The sequence below is a fragment of the Brassica napus genome, unplaced genomic scaffold (assembly GCF_020379485.1).
Source record: "Brassica napus cultivar Da-Ae unplaced genomic scaffold, Da-Ae ScsIHWf_294;HRSCAF=481, whole genome shotgun sequence".
In the NCBI taxonomy this organism is placed as follows: Eukaryota; Viridiplantae; Streptophyta; class Magnoliopsida; order Brassicales; family Brassicaceae; genus Brassica; species Brassica napus.
Genome location: NW_026016197.1, coordinates 31,661 through 43,415, shown reverse-complemented (window position 1 = coordinate 43,415; position 11,755 = coordinate 31,661). Strand labels below are relative to the sequence as shown.

Sequence of the window (11,755 nt, the reverse complement as noted above, 5' to 3'; positions counted from 1 at the left end):
TCCGGGGGAAACGACCGTTCTGTACATATATGGGATGTTCTACTAGTTATGCAGTGGCTGCACCGGCTCAGGGGCATAAATCTCGCAGTTAAGGCTTCTCGTGGGTCCTTTCCAAAGCGATTGCTTGCATTTGGCGGTGGTTTTTGTTTTCCAGAGATAGGAAGATCAAGTTCTGGAACATCGCACAGGGCTTGCTTGAATTCGCTTGACACTGCTTCCCAAGTCTCTTCCTCTTGTGGAGCAACAATCAAAGAGAGTGCTTTGCTCACCTGGGTCTCAGCTCACACTGTGGAAGTACCCGCGAGGGTGAAAATGGGGAGCTCTCTGGTCATCTCGCAAGGTTCTATCTATGACCCAGAGTTCCAGATGGTTGTACTGTTAGTTTCAGATGCACGGGAGACGAGATTAGTCTGTTTTGTTGAATGTTTGGACTACCTCACACCACCGCCAAAAAAAAAACTGTTCCAAAAGCAGCTCATGAGCCGTTTTCTCATGTCGCTCGTATTCGTTGAAAACTCAACTACCAGAGGTTCCTTCTCCAGCCACTGTATTGACTAGAAAAATGTCCTCAAACTAGTTTTGTAAAAGTATATGTTGAATAGAGAGCTTTTTATCTTTTATTTTACAGTTACGAATTTACTATGTTGTTTTACTTAAGAGATTTGTTCTCTCACTTCCAGTCTCATCATTATTTTAGTGATCGGGTAGGATCTTTTAATTTAACTCTTATCATCTAAATTTATTTTGGTAGGTTGACAATGAAAAGATAGAGTGCGAGGCTTCTGCATATCAGAAGAAACTTTAATGAAGAGGGTTGAGGATTCGCTTGGAAACATGAAGTGCTGTTTTGTGCTCTGCGTATTGTGTATTCAGTTGTTTCTTAGTTAGTTTTCTTTTTACAGTCGCGTGCAGTGCACAACTCAGTGATGGAGCTTCGGAATATATATCACAATCATCCATATCTCAGCCAACTTCATACAGACGACGAGGTAATAGAAATTTACATAAATGCAAACAACTTCTGGTAGGGAACTAAGGAAAGTTTTGATGAAGGGTCTGCGTAAATCACTCTCTCTCTCTCTCTGGTCAATAGCTGAGCATTATCTGCCTCCGGTAATAAGACTTGTGTGGGAAGCTTGAGATGTTGGACCCGCTCTTACCCATTATCTTCCTGAGCATTATGCTGCGCCAGTTGTTGCCTTAAATGATATTATATCCCCAGGATAATCATTGCTTGTAGAATATATTACCTGTGCATATATATATACTATATATATATATCGTTCCATTGAGGTTAAGGTGGTGAATCGTCAGGATCCAAAATTACATCGGTTTGGAAATAAAATGAGATGTTGTTGTCCAAGATCAACCCGTCAGTTGTACAGTCGTCTGCCAGGAAAAAAAGAATGAAACATTAGGTATTGTGGTGGTTCTGGAAGGAAACAAACTACTGATGTTGCTCGTGTCATTTTCAGAGAAAAGCAAAGTTGGGGAGCCTTCTGAAACAACGGTAACAAATGAAGCCAGAGAAAATCTGAATATGCACATAGCCAAGACCAGCATGGCGGCCGGTGTACATGGCTAAGAAGTTTAGTTACAGCTTGGAAGTTGGAGCTCACAGCTGTAAGCTGACGTGGCAAGGATTCCCAGAAGCATCAGAGATGGTCACAGAAAAGTGCGTCATAGTCAGTACAGAAGAGAAGAGTAGATGATGATGATGATCCATGAGGCCAAAGCAAAATGGGGAATAAGAAGAGAATAAAGATATAATAAGCTCTCTAATGATGGTTTGATTGGAACTGAAACGGATCATGTACATAGCAGCAGTCTTGAGAGCTATGAGATTAGGTTGAAACATTATCTTTTGAAATATTACGATAATTTTCCTGATTTGTTGGAAAAATAAAGACAGTTTTCCTTTTGGTTCTGTTCTTTTATCAAAAATTGATTTTTTTATCTTTATTGGATCATACAATATGACTCATAATACTGAAAGATGATTTTCGAGAGGGACATTTTATCTTTGAATTTAACGTGGCTTAGTGACCTGAGGATTTTTCCTCGAAAAAAAGAACTAAGAGTAGATAAAAGCAAAAAGAGACAACATCAATATAAGCCACAATCTCCCAGTCATCGTCCTGAATCCACCTGAACCAGAACCATCGCTGCATGCCAACTTGTTATCATGGTACGTACACACCGGCTTCTTCCTGTACACATACACAATAACAATCAAATTAAACATACAAAATCAAAAGAGAAATACAGAATCAAACACAAAGATTAGGTGGCCAAGATTGCTAGTTTTTGGGTGCAAAAGATTGCTTGGTTTTGGTTACCTCTGCATTTGAAATTAGCAAAGGATTATAACATTTACTTTAGCCTAAAATGTATTATAGCTATAAATGTAAACACAAATATTAATAATGTTTTTTTGGTTTAACATATATGAAGCACACAAGTAATGTTTTGGGGTCCAGACTTAAAATTATTGGTTTTCTTTTAAATGTTAAAATGTTATAGAAATTAATGTGTTTTGAGTTTTAAAATATGTATAAATATATGTCAAAAATAAATATAAACACCAAAAGAAAAAAGGATAAGACACAAACTTGGTGGAACAGAAAGAGATGACGTAATCAGTGCCGGAACAAGTGAAGATACTGGTCGGATCATCATAAGCATAGCTATAAGCAGTAGGACAAGCTTCCTTGAACATTTTCGAGTAATTTGTTGGTCGACACGTAACAGGATTCCCATAAACTCCTCTACAACAATACTCATCTCTATCGAACACATCACAAGCACTCCTACACGAAACCACTTTCCCCTTAGATTTCACGGCAAGCTCCGGCGGACACTTTGATCTCAGGTCAGCCACACAGCCGGCGACACTACAGTTTCCCTTTCCGTTCATCGGAGTCACGGACATCGGAAGATTAAACCGTCGACGAGACTCACGTCGTAGAAATCCAATGCGGCTAACGTGAACTCGGCGAGTGAAGCTGGTGGTTTTCCGGAGGCTGAGCATTTTAGGGTCGAGCCGCATGAACCGGTTTCGCATGTTCCGGTTCCGGTTTTGTCGAAATTGCAGCCGGTTCGTCCCCATATTCGACCTGACCAGCCTACTGGCGCGTTGAAGACTATGGATTGGCCCGGTTTGAGCTCGAATCCTCCGCCGTTGAAGTTTTCTCCGGGTGTTATCGCTGGCCAGATTGTTTGGTCACATGAGTTTACGATTGTGAACACTCGAGCTGACTCCGACCATTTTGTCCCTGTAGTTTAAATAATCACTAGAGACTAGAGTTCTAATCATTAACGGATATGAATCCATTATTGAATGTGCCAAATAAAAATCAAAATTGATAAAATTCATTGGCAGAAAAATCATCATAGAATGGGATTTCTCATGTAACAATTTAACTAATTTAAGTTATATTGTGATTTTTTATAAAATAAAAATATTACCTGAAAAATAATATATATACATGATGAATGCATGTGTATACAGATACGTGGAGAGATACATCTACCATTAAAACTATTTTGGATATTGGATAATTACCTGATAAAAGTGTTAGAAATAGTAACAAGATCCTCGGTGACAAGTTGAAACGAAGATGCATAATACTGGAAAAGCTTTAACGATCAAAATATCCTTATTCGTTGGTCGGGTCCGGGTGTGGTTGGATTACGGAGAATTACTGAGATGAGATTGCCTTTTAAGAGAGGTATAGAGAATAACTTGCATGCATGGACAGTCTATATCTCAGATTATACTAAGGGGTTTTTGCCAAAACTAACCCACAACTTGATTTTAACCCCAAACATATACCCAAACTTGAATCAAATGCAAAACTAACCTAAAAACCTAGTGAAATTACAGCTCAGTCCCTTGTGACCAAACAAAAAAACAGAAGCCATTTTTACGAATATAGCCCCAGTAAATTGTCTGAGTCGTCTGAGATGTTGGAAGTCGTCTGGACGACTGAAATGTAAGTCGTGTGGTACCAGTTTATTTTAAAAATAATTTATAAATCTTGTAAAAAATATTTTGATGCGTGAAAAATAAAAATCAAGTAATTATAAACAGTTTTAAGTGATATAAATTAAGATATGATAAAATTGATTTGTTTTGAAGATAGATGAGTGGAAGTAGTAAATCATGAAATACTTTGGTTTAGGAGTTTGGCAAACATATGTTGTAGTATTGTATGTATTGTTAGGGTTAGATTTTGGAAAACTAAAATGTTTTTTTTCAAAAATTAGTTTTCACCTATATGTGTTTATTTCTGTGTATAGTAAACACTTTTCAAGTTTGATTTGATTTTATGAAGTGTTTAATTAGATAATTAAGTTTAGGGGTTATGTTTAGGGTGTGGACGACTTATATTTCAGTCGTCTGTTGAATAATTTACTCGGACGACGTATATTTCAGTCGTCCACATCGTACCGAACCTTTAACTTTACCAATGTACGTTTTAACCTAACCGGATCATTTACCGGACATATAAAAGCTAGTTTAGGGGTTATGTTTAGGGTCTAGACGACTTACATTTCAGTCGTCTGGTAAAGAAATTAAAATAGACGACTTACATGTAAGTCGTCCAAATATTCCCGCCTAAAATTTTTAAAATTTTTTTTTTCCGCTTAAATAATTTAAACCAGACGACTTATTTGTAAGTCGTCTGGAAAGTCTTCTATTTTAGTTTTCCGCTAAAAATATTTAATTTCCCGCTAAAAATATTAAACTCTTCTGGACGACTTACATGTAAGTCGTCTATTTTAATTTCTTCACGAGACGACTGAAATGTAAGTCGTCCAGGAAGTCGTCTGACTCAAAAATATTTAACCTAATTAGATTTTTTTGTCTCCCTATATAAAGAAAAAATTACATGTTCTCTCTCCTCCTCTCAAATGGCTGCAACAAAAATGTAATGTTCATCATTCTAAAACTCTCCAACCTCTCTCTAATCTCTTTGACTACACCTAACTTTATATGAATTTTTCAGTTTTGTCTCATGTATTTCTTAATAATCTATCTCTTTTGCAGGTTTTTAATCAAATGGTACTTATCTTCCACTAATTTAAAGGTAGATCTATTAATTTTAGATATGTATTTTTGTGTGTTCTATAAATGTAGATTTATCTAATCTTTCACTCATTTTCTCTATTTTTAAGTCATTTGAACGTTTTTGGATATGCAGGTTTTTCAGATCTGGATTTGATATGCAGGTTTTTCAGATCTGGAAGACTTCTGGGACGACTTACCTGTTAGTCGTCTGGAAGTCGTCTGGACTTCTTGGAAGTCTTCTGACAAAGTCGTCTGGACTTCCAGGAAGTCGTCTGGACTTCCAGGAAGTCGTCTGGACTTCCAGGAAGTCGTCTGGACTTCCAGGAAGTCGTCTGGACTTCCTGGAAGTCATCTGGACTTCATGGAAGTCTTCTGACGAAGTCTCCCTTTCATAATAGATCTGAGCGTTTTGGTAAGTTCTTATGTCTGATTTTTCTTCATTTGGTAACTTCTTGTTGTATAAAGTTCTTACTTTTTTCCCAAACTAAAACTCTCCAAACCCACTCTAATCTCTTTGACTTGAAAACACCAAACTTTATATGAATTTTTCAGTTTTGTCTCATGTCTTTCTTACTAATCTATCTTTTTTGCAGGTTTTTAATTAGATGGTACTCATCTTCCACTAATTTAAAGGTAGGTCTATTATTTTTAGATATGTATTTTGTGTGTTCTGTAAAGGTAGATTTATCTAATCTTCCACTCATTTTTTTCTGTTTTTAAGCCATTTGAACGTTTTTGGATATGCAGATTTTTCAGATCTGGATTTAATATGCAGGTTTTTCAGATCTGGAAGACTTCTGGGACGACTTACCTGTTAGTCGTCTGGAAGTCGTCTGGAAGTCGTCTGGACTTCTTGGAAGTCTTATGACAAAGTCGTCTGGACTTCCTGGAAGTCGTCTGGACTTCCTAAAAGTCGTCTGGACTTCCTGTAAAGTCGTCTAAACTTCCTAAAAGTCTTCTGACAAAGTCGTCTGAACTTCCTGGAAGTCGTCTGGACTTCTTAAAAGTCGTCTGGACTTTCTGGAAGTCTTCTGACAAAGTTTTCTTCCATATCAAGTGGAGTCCAAGCTTGTCTTTGTAGAGGAATGATCTATAATAGTTTTGTTTGTGGTCTGTTTTGTGAATTGCATGTCTACTCTTTTAGTTGTGAATTTTTTGTAAAATCAGTAATAATATTTTCCAAGATGTATTAAATGTGCTAACAATGTGTTTACACATTTACAAATCAATGAAATAATAGACTTCAGTAGCCTTTTTCTTATCTTTGGATCTCTCATATGCAATAATAAACTCCAATGGCCTTTTTCTCATCTTAATAAACAAGAATATTGGTAGCTTCATATTGATACAACATTTTAAGAAGCATTTTAACCCTTCTTCCAACTCATAACAATAGTCATCATTATTGTCTATAACAATAATACTTAAGAGATGGAAACAAACAATAGTAACTAGTCAAAGCATATCATATTTTTTATAAGTTTGCGTAGAAAAACTTAGTCAAATTTAGTAAAACTAAAGGAGAGAACATATTTTGTAAATATGAGTTTTACATATCTTGAAGTTACTTATCACTCTTAAAAATACAAGTTATTCAAAAACTAACGTAGAAGACTTAAAAACTAGCGGAGAAAACGCGGACGACTTCAATCTAAATTGTCCAGACGACTAAACTATACGTCGTCTGGTCAACGTAGAGGTTATTTTTGCAATTGACTTTGAAATCTGTTATTTCGGACGACTGAAAAATAAGTCGTGTACTATTGTTTGGTTAAAAAAAACTCTAAAAAAGCTAGACGACTTACATTTCAGTCGTCATAGGTTAGTTTTGCATTTGACTGGATTATTTCAGAAGTTTGATTTTTCTGGACGACTTACATTTCAGTCGTCTAGTAAAAATTAAAATAATAATATTTTTTTAAAAGTAGACGACTTACAGTTAAGTCGTCATAGGTTAGTTTTGCAATTGAAAAAAAAACTTCTAGATTTAATTATATACAGACGACTTATAATTCAGTCGTCCACGAGACGACTGAAATGTAAGTCGTCCAGGATTTACGAGGTTTGACCATAATCTCGGAAAAAAATCCTGGACGACTTACAAGTAAGTCGTCTCGTGGACGACTTACAAGTAAGTCGTCTCGTGGACGACTGAATTATAAGTCGTCTGTGTATAATTAAATCTTGAAGTTTTTTTTTCAATTACAAAACTAACCTATGACTACTTAATTGTAAGTCGTTTACTTTTAAAAAAATATTATTATTTTAATTTTCGCCAGACGACTGAAATGTAAGTCGTCTGGGGAAGTCAAACTTCTGAAATTATCCAGTCAAATGCAAAACTAACCTATGACGACTGAAATGTAAGTCGTCTAGGTTCTTTGGAATTTTTTTTGAAACCTAACAAAAACAGACGACTTAACTTTCAGTCGTCTCAGGTTACAGATTTCAAAGTCAATTGCAAAAATAACCTCTGCGTTGACCAGACGACTTCCAGGTAAGTCGTCTACAGCCAGACGACTTCCCAAGTAAGTCGTCTGACGAACAGATCTGGAAAAAAATTCGATGTCATACCTTAAATTGGTGAGATAAGTTCCTTAGCATACATAAGGCTTCTCCAAGCACACAAAATCACAAACAAAAGTAACCCACCCAGAATCGTTAGCTTCTATGACTCTATGAAGCATAAAAAATTTAGAATCAAAATCTTGGATTTTTTTAGCTCATTGTGGAGAGAAAGTGGGAGATATGTTGTGTTTAATTCACAAGAATGGAAAAAGAAGAAGGGTAAATCGATTTTGGGAGCATTAAAAGCTTCAAATTGGTTGTTCATGGTGGTTGTGGTATTGATGACAATGACAATCTTGTAATTACTTGAAGATGATGAGGGTGAGAGAGTAAAAATGTCATTTTCGAAAAGAAAAAAAAATTGATGGCATTTTCGTAAATTATATGAACTTATGGGGTGAATAGGGCAAAACCAATTTTCAAAAAAAAAAGAGGTTAGTTTGGTGTTTGACTTTAAGTTGTAGGTCAATTCTGCAAAAAACTCTTATACTAATCGTTTTCAAGTACTGTAAAACCGCAAAACAAGTTACCCTGTGCGTCAAATAATTAAGGAGCTTGTTTTGGAGTTTGGGAAAGTTAGTGTTATTCCTTTCCTGATGCGTTTCATGCAAGTATTCTTTGAGATTGTTTATTAGCTAAGTAATCAAGTCCAAAAGGTTGGGATATTTTTATACATGTAAATGCGCATCTATATATATATGTGTATGTTTATATAACTAGATATATAAATTATTAAGGAGAGACCGCGTTGAACTTGCAGTTCGAATACGAATTTATTCTAGTTTTTTCTCGTCCTAAATTATTTATTGGACTTACGTCTTAATGGTTTTAAATTTATAAGAAACTACGTATACGTCTCTTTGTTGTAAGCTCGAAAGGGAAAGTCCATGCTCTTAGTTTTGGTATTTTCCTTCGTAATTTTCTGCTTCATTCATTTTTTGAAATACAAAAAGCTTTTATATATACGTCTTCTCGTTGGCAGAGAGATTTAACCAAATTTATTTATTTTAGTGTTTTCTGCCTTCTGTTATTATCTTATGATTTGCTATCACATTCGAACGTTAAAAAATGTGTATGATGGGTACATTGGATGATTTAGGGAATTTAAAATAACTTTGATTCATAGTTGTGAGTTCGTGTCCATTACCTTGCGTTTTCATGCAATATATTATTTCCTTGACGGTTGATATAGCTAAACGACTACGTCTTTTTTTTTTTTGAACACAAAAACGACTACGTCATATAATTAAAAAATTGTATTGAAAAAGTTTACAAACTCATAAGATTGGAACTTCATCAATGCCCAGCTGAATTAGTACACGCACTGACTTCGTCAAAATATAAAACCAAATTTTTTTTTGCAATATCGAATTTAACATTTTACCAAAAACAAACTGCAATATCGAAGTATGCACTATAAGTCTATAATGATTTTAATGGATTGTTCTTTCGTCTCATATATTTTAAATTTTATATTACAAGTTACGTTATTTTCATTAAATTGTTGGATTCTCAACTTTTGGCTGTTCTGTATGTTATTCCATTCCAAAATTTCTTTTGAATACTTTGAATCCACAATTTTGTTTTGTATTATATAGTAGTTTGTTAATACAATATTTAGTTAAGAATCTGAACAGCGGTAGGTTTCTCCCAAAAGCTCTCAGAAATTAAATTGTTTAAAAAAACAAAAAGTAGAAAAAAATTAATGAAAGCAAGAGAAAGTTGATTTTTAAAGACTCAGCACAAACTATAAGAGATTAAATGTATGTGTCAATAAATGATTGGTTGTCTTTTCTTTTCATTTAGTTTTAATTATATAGCAAAACAATATAATTATTAAATTCACTAGGTATTCCATGGAATGGAGAGACTTCACAATACTAAAAGTAAGATATTCTGAAATTTTAGGTTGTCCACGTCACTAAAAATATTCTTCCAATTACAACATTTTATTTTGACACGTCAGATGGGCTTGAGTCTAATATCTTTTTGCCGTCTCCTTCCTTTCAACTTCCCCTATGTCTTCATCTCTGTCGCTTCCTTACCTTCTATTTTACAATCAAAGCATTAGCTTTGTACGTATCTACTCGCGAAACCTCAGATACTATAAATCGGAAAGGGTTGAGAATGGAATCAAGCATCACCAACACGCTATCTCAATTTATTTTCTCTCAAAAATCTAAAATCCTCTTTCGAAATACTTCCGTCTGATGCTGTCGTTGGTCGCCTCCTCTTCCTTTTCTTGGACTCGCGAAACATCAAGCAAAATGAGAACTTATGGAATCACTCTCTTTATCCTTGCAGAAAAGGTATTGTCGTCTTATACTATCGACCATCATATTTTTCGATCACTGTTTTTTTTTTTGAAAGACATGATTTTACTCTTCCAACAGAATTTAGTGATCCACAGATCCATTCCTGCTATTGATGAAATTTTGAACAATGATTAGGAAGTTTGACATCTTCAATCTCTTACAAACACGAACTCAAAACTGCCTGTTTTTTCATTTACGTTTGCTAATTTATATTTTAGAAATTTATATATGATTTCGTTATTAATTGTGAAGCTCTTTATCAAATGGCAAATCTTGGCCAAATTCGTCATGTGCAAGGTTCTGACCTTAAGAACGGTGAAGCAATGACTAGACTTGTGGTCTATTTCCTCACTGGGAGTTTTGCATAAGAGGAGTAATATGTGGAAGAGAGTCAGAGTGAAAGAGAGATAATTGTTTCCCATTCGGTTTTGTTTTTGTCTTATAGTCTGGTCTTCTCTACAGCTTTGTCACAAACTAAAGTGTTCAATCAAGACAGGTCAGTCCCTAATTTAAACATCTTCTCATGTTTTTGGTATTTCTTACTTAAGGAAAATATGTTTGACCACTTTCCCTTCCAAAAAAGTTGGATGACTTTTTGATTTCAGTTGTGCCGTGAGATTTCAGTTTTGGCGTTTCTAAACTTGGTTGGATATCCTAAGAAAAGCTGTTTAGAATTGATTACGAGATATAAACCCTGCAAACAAGAAAGAGTGAAGACAATGGGCAGAGAAGAAGAGAATCAAAGTCTTAAGTGAAAGAGAAAGAAAAAGAAAAAGTTAAATTAGAGTCAAAGAAGGAGGCAACCTTGCATTACATCTCTAAAGAGTCGTTAGTCATCTTAAGAGGTTAGTTAATAATTAAACTGAGTAAGTCAAACTAGGAGATGATCAGAGAGTGGTCTGAGAAAAGTTGTTAGAACAGTGTTTTAATTGCTTGCAAGATTTGTCTAAAGGCTAGAAGTATGGATTAGGTGTAAGTAAGCATGATTAAAGTCAGTTAGTTAATCTGCTATGAAGAGCAAGTATGATCTATTATAAGAATGTATGCAAGTCTGTATTTTTTTCCATTGTTGTTGTTGTTGTAGAATGTGAGACAAGCAAGTGGATCATTGCAGCAAGGGAAAAGCATGATTGTGGCGGGTTTTTCTGAGGCGAAGAAGGATCATGGTTACGAACTGATTCAAAAGTTGGAAGCTGGTGTGCAAGATATGCGACAGATTGTCGAAGATTGGAAGAGAGATGTGGTTGCTCCTAAAGATAAAGAGATTCTCCAGTATGTTGGTGAATGAGTTTACTCAAAGGTGTAATGCATGAGAGATAAAAAAAACCAATATGGTTTTGGATTAGTAAGGAAGCTGATATATTTGCTCATTTAGTCCCTTCTTGATGACTGCAGCTGAGATCTTCCTGTCCTGTGGCGCTCTGCAGAATAGAAGAGGACATGGTCGATGGCTTCCCTTATGAAGTCCCTGCAGAGTGTATAAACATGCATCTTATCAAGGGAAGAGCCACTGTGTACATGAATGTCAAGATCAAGGACAACCCCCAACCTTGAGGATTGTGTTTTCTGCAGTGTCCTCGATGGCTATAACGCCCCTGTTACCGCCAGGAACTTTGTGGACTTGGTGGAGCGCCATTTCTACGATGGCATGGAGATCCAGAGATGTAAGACATCAAACTTTCCCCACAATATATATTTTAATTATATGTAATGCAAAACAGGAGTTTGAGAATGACCAGGATCGAGCCAAGTGTTTTTGGTGCTGAAAGTGAGTGAGCTGACGCCAAGCAATTCCAAC

At 35.4% G+C, this 11,755-nt stretch overlaps 1 pseudogene; it reads right to left on the bottom strand.

The window, feature by feature from the left end:
* Positions 1–1,806: 1,806 nt before the first annotated feature.
* On the bottom strand, positions 1,807–3,669 carry LOC125602693 (annotated as a pseudogene).
* Positions 3,670–11,755: the final 8,086 nt, after the last annotated feature.